The following is a 12,543-nucleotide window of genomic DNA, read 5'->3' on the forward strand; positions in this document are numbered from 1 at the left end:
GGAAAGCAAGACTTAGGTGGTGATGGATATGCTTTGCTTCTCTTAAATATTTTTGTGACAACTACATCCCATCCATTTTCATGCTAGCCAGTACAGTAGGACACCAACCTTGACCTGAGTCTGTAGATTCTTCTACACAGAAAAGATTTGGTCTAGGCTGCAGAGTATAATTCAGTCATTGCACTGCATCTGATCATTTCCCCAATTTTGGGAAAAATCCTAAGTGTCAGTGGGCAGGATGCTAGTGTTTGGGAAGACAACTAGAAAGGCAAAAAAGGGAAAATGGAAAGCCTGTAGAATCTTGTTTGCCTGTGTAGCACTGTGACACTCCAGCACCTTTGTAATTATCCATTACTCAAAGAACTGTTTGATGGGAAGGACAAAACATACCTGTTCTCACAATTGTGAGAACTAAGCTGGGAAATGGCTCCCAGAAGGTGAGCAAGGTGCACAAAGCACATAACTCTGGTATGTGTGAGTAAAAGCTGGCGACAGGCTTTACAGAGGAGGAAGAGGAACCCTTGCCAATTTTGGTAGCCAAAACCAGGTTTATGCAGTATTAATGGCAAACACAGAGTTCAAATAATACCTAAAGGTGGCACACAGGAGGCTCATGTGTTGAAATGGAGGTAGGCCTTGATGTGTGCAGCCCTTGATTTGGAGACTACAGAATACATGATCTCTCAATAAGTAACAGGATATTATTGAAGATTTTATATGATATTAAATGAAAAATAATTGGCTTTGGGAAAGAGCTGCTACAATTCTCTCAGCAGTCTAATTAGTGGTTCCCCTCATCTGCGTACATTTCTCATTTTCCATTTAAATTATCTCCCGCTATACGTGGTGACCTCTGACCATACTAATACAATATGCAAGGTAACTTACTGCTGTTATGAAAAACTTTGTTCCATCTCAGGCTGGGAAGTTTCCTGGGAAGCAGGCGGAAGGCAGACAGCGGTGGGATGTCTTTGGAAAACACCAGAGGCAAACATCGACCATGTGGGAAAGGGTGAGAACTCCAAGAGACGGTGAGAGTGAGGACGGAAGTGTCTAAAATAAAATTTAAAAAATATATATTTTTTACTTTTCCCAGATGCTTCTAGTAGATCTTTCTATTCTGCTTTGTTGTTCCTGTAGCCTATTCTGGTGATGATTGGGGGCAGAGCAGTAAGTCAGTTATTGAGGAACAGCAGTTAGAGCAATAGTCAGAAGAAAAGTAATCAGCTATCAATTTCCTCGTGTTGCATTTGAACAGTTCATAAAATTAACAGAGAAATAACAGGATTTGAGGGCAGGCTATTGGGGTGTTAGAATGATAAAAACACAGGTTGGGCATTGGACTCATCGTTGCTGAAGGAAAAGGATTAGAGAGTACTATAATTCTGATGATGCCAGGTCTCCAGTCTTTTAGTGTTTAGCTTAAGAAACAAGTACAATTTATAGTGCAGTTTGTGCTGGCCTAGCAAATGCAGTATTAAAAAACCCCCCTGAAACTAACAGTTCTTATGAAAGGAAGAACTGAAGAATAGCTTGAAATGATTTATTTGTATTCCCAGTCTATTACATTAAAAGAAAGACAAAGATGCAGAGTGCCTGAAAAATTGGATATGTTTATATCATAGAAAATTAAGCAGTATTTCTGCTTTGTTTTTGCTTCAGGTTGCAACCAGAGTTATGAATGCATTTTTAAAGCATTATTTGAAGGGGAATATTGGGTAAAGAGAATGTAAGGAAGCACATGCTACTGATTGCTTTTGAAGGTTTTAAAATACATTTATCAATGAAAAATCCGTTTTTGAAGTTTGGATCAGCTTTAAACTAAATTAATTACACTTGGAATCATATAATTAAATTAATATCTTAATACTACTCAACAGTTAGCTGGGAAACTTAATTTTGAAGGAGACTGTAAGGTAGGAAAATCTTTAAAAATAATTCTTTTGCAAAAAAATTGTTTTTTTCTTTTCCCTAAACCTTGAGCTTCAACTACCATTTATATGTAAATGAAAAAATCTAACTTCTGATGCAGCAAAGTACTGCCTCCAGCCACCTAAATAAATAACAAATGTTTCCCACTGACTGAAGTGGGTGCAGGATTTAATGCTTAAAACAATCTAAATCCTCACCCAAATGCTGCAGTCTTAGATGTATGTTCACATTCTTTCTCTTATACTTTTTAATGCTAACGTTCTGCTGAAGCGCCATGCCGTTTCTGTACCGCAGCCGGTGATTGTCACAGTGATAGTCTTCTCGGTCCTTTCACCTGACACATGCCATTACTTCTTCACTACACAATTTAATGGCACTGAATACAGCTTTCAATACAGCTGAGGCATGGCCCCAGTGCATGTCCCCTTTCTTCTTTTTTTCCACGGAGATGTGATTTCCACCAGCTTTTAAGAGACGGACCATTTTTTTATGGTCTGTTAGTTTGGAAGGCATCAGCCAGAGCACGGTACGTCTCCACATGTGAGAGCGTCCCCAGTTTGTAGGGAGTTAACTTGGGGAAAAAATGGTAATAGCAAAATGCCAAGAAAGAAGCTGAACCAACACTTCCAACAGTACAGAAACAAGTAGGATGTTTGTCCATGGACCAAGTGAAATCATAGAATCACAGAATCATAGAATGCTTAGGGTTGGAAGGGACCTCTAGAGATCATCTAGTCCAACCCCCCTGCACACGCAGGGACACCTAGAGCACGTGGCACAGGACTGTGTCCAAGCGGGTTTGGAAGATCTCCAGAGAAGGAGACTCCACAACCTCTCTGGGCAGCCTGTTCCAGTGCTCTGTCACCCTCACTGTTAAGAAATTTTTCCTTAAGTTCCTGTGGAATTTTTGGTGTTTTAGTTTCCGGCCATTTCCTCTAGTCCTATCAGTGGCCACCACTGAAAAGAGACCATCATCGTCCTCTGCACTCCCTCCCTTGAGGTATTTATATACACTGATCAGATCCCCTCTCAGCCTTCTCTTCTCCAGGCTGAACAGGCCCAGCTCCCCCAGCCTCTCCTCATAGGGCAGATGTTCCAGGCCCGAATAAGCAAAAAGCAGCCAAAAATAAGCAGCCAAAGATTGTTTTTGCTTTTTCATTTGAGTAATGACATTATCAACTGCTTAATGTCATATGATATATGATGATGAGGAGTAACAGGGGTTCTCAAACTGGGCATGCTATCAGCAGCTGTGACACTGTGCCTATTTCCTCTACTGTTAACATCAGTGCCTGCCCCTTCGCCAGGCCACGTTCTTGCACAGGACAAGGTAAGTCCCACCTTTCTCTCCCAAGCAGTTAACACATATTTCTGGATCTCAATGAAATTCCGCAACACACACTGCTCAGGCCAATCGGGTAAGGTGTGGTCCTTCACGGACACCGTGCACTGCCAAACTGCATGGATTTTAGACAAATGAAAATACCCAGTTTGCTCTTTTCATGTTTGTGCGCAGGCATTTACAGCAGCCAGGAAGAGATCCCTCTTTAATGCCTCTCTACACGGGGCTGGTAGCTGGCTCATCACTCTGCAGTTTACTACACTGCAGTGGTTTGCATCACACAGAATGGGAACACTTAGTCTACAAAAAAGGAGGAAAAAAAAACTGAAAAAAAAGCCAAATGGAATTTAAAGAATCCATAGGAAAGAATTAACCTGTGGCAGTAACTTACATTACTTCCTATTCAATTATACTTTTAGGTGTTTAGATCTTCTGATGAACATGAATTAGGACAGCACTCGAAAGGCAGAAATTGTCCAGGACAGTGATAGGTTTCAGTTGGAGAGTCATTGTAAGTGCTTAAACTGGTTTGAGAATCATGGGACAGTGTAAAAAAAGGCAGTATTTATAAGTTTAAAATAATGGATGGTAGAAGGAGTGATATGATTATTTCTTCCATACAAAGAACAAATTTTTTAACAAATTGGAAGAACAGAGATTTTCAGAGGGAAATCTCATCTGTAAAAAGCCAGGTGATTAAGTTACGTACTTTTTTTTTTCCCCCTAGGTTCTTAATTTAAAAGCATTTAACCATTAAATATTTTAACATGACAAGAAATAATATTTTCCTCATAGAAACATTCCATAAATGAAATTGTATAGGTTCGGGAAACAGCAGTTGAAATCTCAGTGCAAAACGATGAATATTAAAATGAAAATTAAAATTTCACAGAAAATTAAGTATCTTGTTCTTGTAAACTTTGTGATAGTGCACTTTTTAAAAAATCAAAAGCTTTGAGAAGTTAAGAGGCCTGTTATCTGGGAAGCTCTGTTATTTTACTGAGTGCACAGGAATTTTCCAAAGATTCCATGAAGGCAACAATGCTCTGTCTGGGATTAAACACGGCAAGTCCTTTTTGCGTGTCTTGGAACAGCATTCATGCATGTACATCACAGTGTCATTGTAAGTCCAAGCCGCAGCATTCCTTTCCTATTTTATGTACTTGACATAGCCCATGGTATGTCTGTGCTTTTCTTAATGATTAATAGTACAAACATAGTTTACATGTAGCAATTACCCACTTTCTTCACCACTGCAGCCCAAAATAATTGTCTGGATTTTTTAAGCACCTCCAAACAGATGTGGAAGATGATAGTTTTCCCTATTGCTTTACGTTCCTCACTAAGTGCTAGAATGAAATGAAAGGCTAATTAATTGCATTTTTTAAAGTTAGGAATCATAACTGGAAAAAGGCCCTCCAGCTCCTTCACACAAAAATAAATCTCTACAAGTTGTTAAGTTGCAACAACCTCTGTGGAAGAACCAGGGGAAGGCAGGAGCGAGTATTTGTGGAACTTGTCCATTTTGTATTAAAGCTGACAAAAAAATGAAAAGAAATTCTGCAAAATAAATTATAAATCACAGTTATTCTGTGACTCCATCGTTGAGTTTTAGGAACTCTGGAATATTAATTAGAACTAAATATATGTCCACTGCTCTTTGATGAAACCATCTTTACAAGGGGCAAATATTTTTCCTATACAATGTCTCTGGGCAGTATGTTCCTGCAGGATGCAGGAACAGAGCCCTGGAACAGGCTGCCCAGAGAGGCTGTGGAGTCTCTTTCTCCAGAGATCTTCCAAACCCGCCTGGATGCCACCCTGTGCCCTGTGCTCTAGGTGTCCCTGCTTGAGCAGGGGCGTTGGACTAGATGACCTCTAGAGATCCCTTCCAACCTCAACCATCCTGTGATTCTGTGAAAGCAGGTGAATCACCCAAAGGTGCCCACCGTGCACCCGCCAAGGGGCAGTCCCGTGCGCTGGCGAGGCAGCAATGCCGCACGTGCTGCGGTCCCCTGCACAGAACATCCCTGCACAAGGTGGGATCGGATGTGGGGGGGCAGCCAGCATCAGCTCCATGCTGCAGGGTCACAGTTTGCCTCAGTCAGATGTGCATGCTGGGGACAACAGCGGTGCACATCTGCTATGGAGGCTTTTGGGAAGCAGTGGTCACATGTCTTTTGAGACTAGTGTGGTACACCCCTGGATGAAGGTGACTAAAGCTTTTTTTTTTTTTTTTTTGGTAAAAGTTTCCAAAAAAACAAAAACACCTAAGCCACAGACCGGTGTTATCCCAGCTCCCTGAATGCTACCCTCCCGAGCGGGGAGCCAGGCAAGTGCCTCACAGCTCTGCTTTTGCACAAGGTCTGTCCTACAACGTTTACAGTGCAGCGCTCGCAGCCACCCAGCAAGACTGGCGCTTTGTCGTCCGCGGTTACTCCGCGTTATCCGCACACAGGTGCACGGGAAATGCCCGCGGGCTGAGACAGGCGGCAACGGCTCCAACCGCCGCCCCGCGGCCGCGCCCCACCCTTCGCCGCTCCCCGCCGCGGAACGCCCTGCTCATTGGCTACTTCCCCTGCCCAACAGCGGGTCCCGCCCCCTCGCGCGGCCGGCCGTTCGCTTCGCGCCCTCCCAGTGGCCGGCGGGCCTGTCAATCTGGCTCGCAGTCCCGCCCTTCCCGCCCTCGCCCCGCCCCCGCGCGGAGCGCCGCTGCCCCGCGGCCGGCGGCGGGGGGCGGGGAGGGACGGGCGGTGCGCGCCGCCGCCGCCACCGGGCGGTTTCCGCCGCCGCCTCCCCTCGCGCTCGTGGCGCTGCGCCCTCCCCGCCGGCCCCTCGTGGCTCGCACCGCTGGCGGGGACCGGCGGCGGGGGCGGAGCCGGGAGGTGGGGGCGGGGCGCTGCCGCCGCTCCTGCCGTCCGGCGCAGCCTGCGGCGGAGCCCGGCGCACTGCGGAGCTGCGAACGCCCCGCGGCGGCCGCGCCTGGTCCTGCTCAGCGCAGCCGGCACGAAACCGGCCACCCTGCGACCGAGGCCAGTGCTGTTCGCCGTGGCCTTGTTCCCCGTGCACGGGAGGGGAAGGAGCGCGGCTTGGCGTGAGGTGGCCCCGTGCGGGCGTCGCGGCTCCTTGCGGGGCAGGTGCGTATGCGGCCGTTGGCGGCGGTTGGCGCATCCCGTCCCTGAGGCGGGCGCTGGGGGGTACCTGTGCCGGCCCGAGCGGAGGTGTCGGCGGCTTCGCGCGGCTGCAGCCGTCGCTGCGAAGCCTCTGGTCGCGCGATCCTGAGGGAGCCCGCCCGCCTGTCTGCCTCCCGTGCTGTTTGTTGGGGACCATTAGCCGAGCCACGGCCGATTGCTTCTGGGGTCGACAAGTTTGTCTTTCTGTTCAGTACAAGTAGGTTGCTGGGTGCTCCGTGCAGGTTTGGCTGGCAGGTAGCGGCGCAAGGGGAGGTGGCCCTGCGGGTGTTCCTGGCGGTGGTTTATGAATGCACACTGTGAAGATAGTGGGTTTAAAGTTAGTTTATATCTTTAAGAGTAATCAAGCAGGTGGTTTGCTGTTACAAAGCTTATTTTTAAGGGTTTTCTTGCTGACTTTGCAGGTAAGCCCTCAACTGTTATTAAAGTTCACTACTGTATTTCTAATACACTTGATATTAAAGGTGTTTTGGAGCATATAGTTACAAACTTCATTCAAAATTGTTAAGTTTTTTTTCATTTTTAAGAATTGATGCATTGTAATATAGGTGAAGACATAATGTTATGTAAATAGCTTTTGACTAGACTGAATAAAACTTGCAATGTGTTTGCTTGATGTTGGTGAAAACTTGAGCTTTATTCACTGCAGGCCACTAATAGCACACTGTGTTTTTCAGTTGGATTTGAACCAGAACAAATGAGTGTGCAAGGATCCTATGTTGTGACTGCTATAGTGATACTGAACTGCAGTGGTAAATACACTGTAAATGTGTCCCTTCTCTGAGTAGCAGCATTTTTCAAGGAGAAGGGATAAGCTATTTCTGCTAACTAAATTTTGAGGTGTGTTCTGTAGACCTGGCCTACTTCTATTCTGTTAGCTTCCTTTGAGCGGAGAAGATTCATGAAGTGAAATAGTATTTACATGGGAGATGAATTGTGTGGTATTGTGCTTGTCTGAAATACAAAAGTATTGCAGCTTGGCAAATAGGTAGTCAAGCCCTTCAGTGGAGAATCACTTTCAGCTGATGAAACAGCTCTCCTGCCCTCATATTGCACTTCCCCATCAAGTGGGTGTATTTACTAGTGAAGTGTAAATGCATTTCAAAATTTGGAATACCAATTCTGATACTGTAGTACTCTTGTTTTTTTCAATAGCTTTTTTGAATGATCAAGCTAAAGATAGGCAAGGACAGTTAGAAGTTTCAGCCTGCTCCATTTTAATATGCTTTCTGTAATTCTTCTTTCTTGAAGAAAAAAATTTAACTGTAAAGAGAGATTCTGCTGTCTAGTTTATTTATGTGCAGTTAACAAGACCGATTTGGCTTATAGTAATGTTTCACTGTCTAAAAGTCTCATAATTTTTAAGAATAAATATATTTAGTCTTGTTGATGCAGTGTGTCAAAACTTAGTGTCTGAACTGCACCTGCCAAATGTGTGCTATTAAAATTGGAAGTATTGTTTATGTTTCCATAATGACGATGCTAAGTTGTTTAATGGTTAGAAGTATGAGTGGTGCACATTTGTAAGATTTTTTTTTTTCTGATCTTGGAAAGCTGAATAGTTGTTGAATTGTGCTTCAATAAGGAAAATATTAGAAAAAATAATGCTCAGGATCCTGGTGTTCAGGATGAATGTAAATTTGCTGGGACTCTGAAATTAACAGGAAGCGCAATGTGTGGATTACAGAAGTGGCGAAAGCTGTTGCTTTTTACAAGTACTTTGTAGTTACAAAAATAGCTTATCAGCAGTTCTAATGTTGTCTGTTTTGATCAGTTCATTTATAGCAGCTATAGATAATTTTTTAACCTCTTGTTTACAAGATAGCTATTTCTTATTCATTATCTTTTGTAAATGTTTCCCAAAAATGTATGCAAAGGCTATAAGGTGGTTAAGGGCAGGCACAAACCTTGGGAAGACCAAAGCTGTCGTAAAGAATTTTTTGAGGTGCAGCTTCACAGTTAAACTCACCAGGCCGGCTGAAAACTAACATTGCAGGAAGTTTGGGTCAACTCTGTATGTCTGTGGGTTGACTCTGCTAGAGCCTGAAACTGAAGCATGGGGATTGTTTAGCTACTCCCTGGGAATATAGCTAACCGTCATGCTAGACTCCCATTGTCATCGCTAAGGTACCTGGAAGAGTCACAAAAGTAGAAGAATTGGTTTCTTTGTTTTTTGTGCCATTACCATTCTTTTCAAGGGTTTTAAGGCTTATATACATACATCTTTCCTCCTATTTTCCCCTGGCCCCACCTCCTTCTATTAAAAAGTGAAAAACTAATATTTAGCTTAATTTGTGGATGCCATAATTTGGAGATAGTCGGCTTTTTAATGATTCAGTGCTGATGCACTGAACCAATACAGGTGAAATAAAGTGTGCTGATAAGGGCTTGATCCTGTAATCTCCCTTCTGATTAGTCCCCTAGACATTGTTCTCTGGGTTTATGAATTTTGCAGGCCACAGCTGAAACAGTTTGGTGAAGGAAAAGGTGTATATTTAAGCAGTTGTATAAATAGAGGGAAAGTGGTAAGAAGGTTGTCAAAAGCTAGGCCAATGATTACTGTTGGAGCTAGTCACAGAAATACCTATCCCTCTCTGTGACCTTAGATAAGCTACTTATTAAACAAGTCTGCTCTTCAGCATAGTGACAGTATCAGTCTGTGCTGCAGGATAGTTTTGGATTTTGGCACTTTTATTTCAGTAGTTTTAAAGTAAGTTCTTCTAGTAAGTAGTAAAATACTCAACTGCATACTCAATATATGTGGACGCCTGCTTCAAGGGCAGTAGTAGGGGACATCTCGTTAGTCTTGTTAGTAGATAACCAACATCAAGGACAGCGGTGCAGGTGTTCTATCAGCAGACAAAGCAAAACCAACTGTACAGCTGCTACGTGACCAGGCCTTTTAATGTAAGCCTTTAGATTATTGATTTATTTAGTAACTTTAGTATTTAGTTTCACATACTTGTAGACAAATAAGGTATTGTGTCCAGTATAGTACAGTATATAAGTTTTGTCTCATGCTCAGTAAAAGGTCTTTGGTGCATTACACTGTTCCTTTGCAAGTTGCACCCATATAGATGAACATCTTTTGGTCATGTTTCTCACCTCTGTTCTGTTTAGATCTAGTGCGCAATAGAGGATATATTCATTACCTTAAATGACGGAGTAGTCAGCTCCTTTCCAAGAAAAGGTTTATGTGTAAACATAAGTAACACTTTTAATAAATAAAATGTGTTTACCAGTGCATTCTCCTAGAATGTTGATTAGACTGTATTTTTCTTTCTGTGTTTAGACCACATTAAAGAGCTTTCATTTGAACCTGTTTCTCTAGTTAGTCCTCATCTGATACTCCCACTTTCTGATTTTCTTTATTCCATGTTTTTCAAGGATGTTTTGAAGGATTTGAAGGAGAGCCTTTTAATGCAAGATAGACAATATCTCGTTTGGACTGTTCAAAGAGGATCATTTTGTACAAAATAAAGCTGTGCCTTGTAGGACTGGGAAGATGACTCTTTTGCTGTTAGCAGGTCTCCAATAATATCAATACGAATAGGAGGAGACTTTACAGAGAACTGTCTCTGGAAAATGACTATGGGTCACTGAACTGCATGACAAACACACAAGTAAGGTGTTTAAATACTCTAACTGGGGGTTGGTTACTTAATCTGATTTAGTGTAGAACATCCTCATGTAATACAACAGTTTCGCAATTCCTCTTCATTTTTCCCTTTCAGTTTACTGGCCTATTTGGTTTTGAAGACACAAATAATTTTTGGCAGCTTTTTATTGTACTTAAATATAATATATTAGTGTTTTAATGTTTTTTTTTCCCCAAAATGTTTTTTTCTCTTTTACATGGCTATTATTACCTGTATGGCAGGTTATACTCTTAATCAATCAAATGTTTAAGTTCTTTTATCTTCAAATACTAAGGCAATGAGAATATGGAGCATAACAACAGAAGGTAATTAGTAGTGTAAAAATTCTGAGGTGTTGTCTGACAAGTAGGACCTAGATTTTTTTAATGAAGTATGTGGTTTATCACACTTCATTGCATGTTTATCCTCTGAGTAATCCCTGAGATGCTGTTTTGGTGGTCTTTGTGTAGTAAACTATGTACAATAACAACAGTTGAATCATTGTAAACAAAAGCAGTCACAGCTGGCAGCAGTACTCAGGTGTCAGTTAGCATATGGAGCTGATCGAGAGCAAGCATGCTGTCTTTAAAATGGACCTTATGCCCGCTGTGAAACACCAGACTTTGAAATTGCAGGAGATGGTTTATGTGATTCAATGCTTGGCTGCTGCCAAGTGAGAAAGCGCTGATCTCTGCTACCTGGGCTTTCCTCTTCTGCCCTATGGCAGGTTGTGCCCCCTCTCTTGTTATGCTTGGTATTGGTCTCTTGCATACTCCAGTAAGTTGATTGGGCTACTACCTAGCAGCAAGATATTGGTGAGTTTATGAGCTTTCCCTTAAGGTAGTGAATTTAATAAGGGAGTTGAGTGCAGAAGCAAGTGTGTGAGCAATAGTAGCAACAGACACCTCTAACAGGAGAGGAGCCTTAGCTTATGTCTGTGCTGAGCCACGGTATTGTCTCATGACACTTTCCTCAAAATTATTTTGAACACAAATAGCTGTCTTGCAGCCTTAAAACTTTGCTTGGTTCAGTTTGTGTTTGATTCAGAAGCTAGTTACCTGATAAATGTTCATCTGCCACATTTGAATGGCAGCATGGGCTAGATTTTTATAGAGGGGGGGAAAAATGTGCTGAGCTTCAGGAAGCAGGAGCTTCTGTGGTAGATCAGCTTTGCTGGAATGTTGTAATTTAGTTCAGGGAATGACATCTGTGCAATGTAGAAACAAGTGCTGTTTTAAAATTCTATTGTTATATCTCAAGTACCTTCCTCTTATTAAGCACTAAATATTTTCCTTTTTATGACTATATTTGTGTTTAAAAGAATCAGTTATAATTTGTTATAGAAGGCTAGGGGTCAACTTTCACCTATTAATAGCTTCTTAATGTGATATAAAACACCTTTAAATATACTGTGTTGCTTAAGAGCTTAAGTCCACCAGCTTACAATCATGATAATTATTTTTGTATACTGATAATATTATCTGTGTGAGTTTACCTGTTGGTGATATTTGTGTAAATGCAAAATTCATTCAAAAAAAATCAGGAAGAGACATGATTGTAGTAATGGCCATGTGGGATGTGCTCCTCTTAAAACCTGACTGTTGTTCTCTTACTTGCGGCTTCCGGACACTGACTTCTCAAAGCAAAGACTCCCAGTATAAAACATCTGTTCATTTTTAGGCAAAATTGTATCAAACAGTTGTTGCTCATTCATTTTCTACATTATTTGAGGAGCAGATTGCTCCACAGATCAAATTCGAAAGTTCCACTTTTTGTTTCTGTTTAATGTTTTCTATCTGAGGCTGTTACTGTCTATTTTCAGGCCGAGGTTGGTCTAAACTGGAAAAGATACATATCTGGAAAAGAAACAGCTTGAATTTACATTTAAAAGAGAAGATATTCATCAAAAGACAAACGGAAGAGGATGTCTAAATTGCTCTAAACCTTTACCAAACTGAGAGAGAAATGTCTGTGCATACCAGGAATGCCCTTTTGATGTCTGTTGTTAAATTTCTGGCTTTGCACTCTGAAATTTGTTAATTGTATTTAGAATTTTATTCTGAAGACTTCATTATTTGTTTATTTTAAGAAGTGCAGTTTGTCTGATCTACAGTTCTCTCATCTGTTGCCCTTAGGGATTGGAACTTTTTAGTTTTAACCAAGTTTGAACTGTGAATAAACTGAGTGTTTTGAGAAAAGAAAGCTCAATATGTTAGAGGGAGATCTGGAACTGTTGTGGAAACATGGAGGCTTTTACTGAGGAACTGAGGATATTGCAGGATGTAGAACACTAATCTGTAGATAAAGGCTTTTCTGATGTTGTGGCTTTTGGGGAACAACCTGATGATTAGTCTGAATCTGTTGTAATCTCTTAAGTAGTAAATAAGAAGCTTAGTATCTTAATATAGGCACTATGTAGTAAGGTTGTACCTTAGTGCAT

The sequence above is a fragment of the Tinamus guttatus genome, unplaced genomic scaffold (assembly GCF_059628265.1).
Source record: "Tinamus guttatus ecotype Peru unplaced genomic scaffold, ASM5962826v1 Tinamus_guttatus_pri_ptg000591l, whole genome shotgun sequence".
Taxonomy (NCBI): domain Eukaryota; kingdom Metazoa; phylum Chordata; class Aves; order Tinamiformes; family Tinamidae; genus Tinamus; species Tinamus guttatus.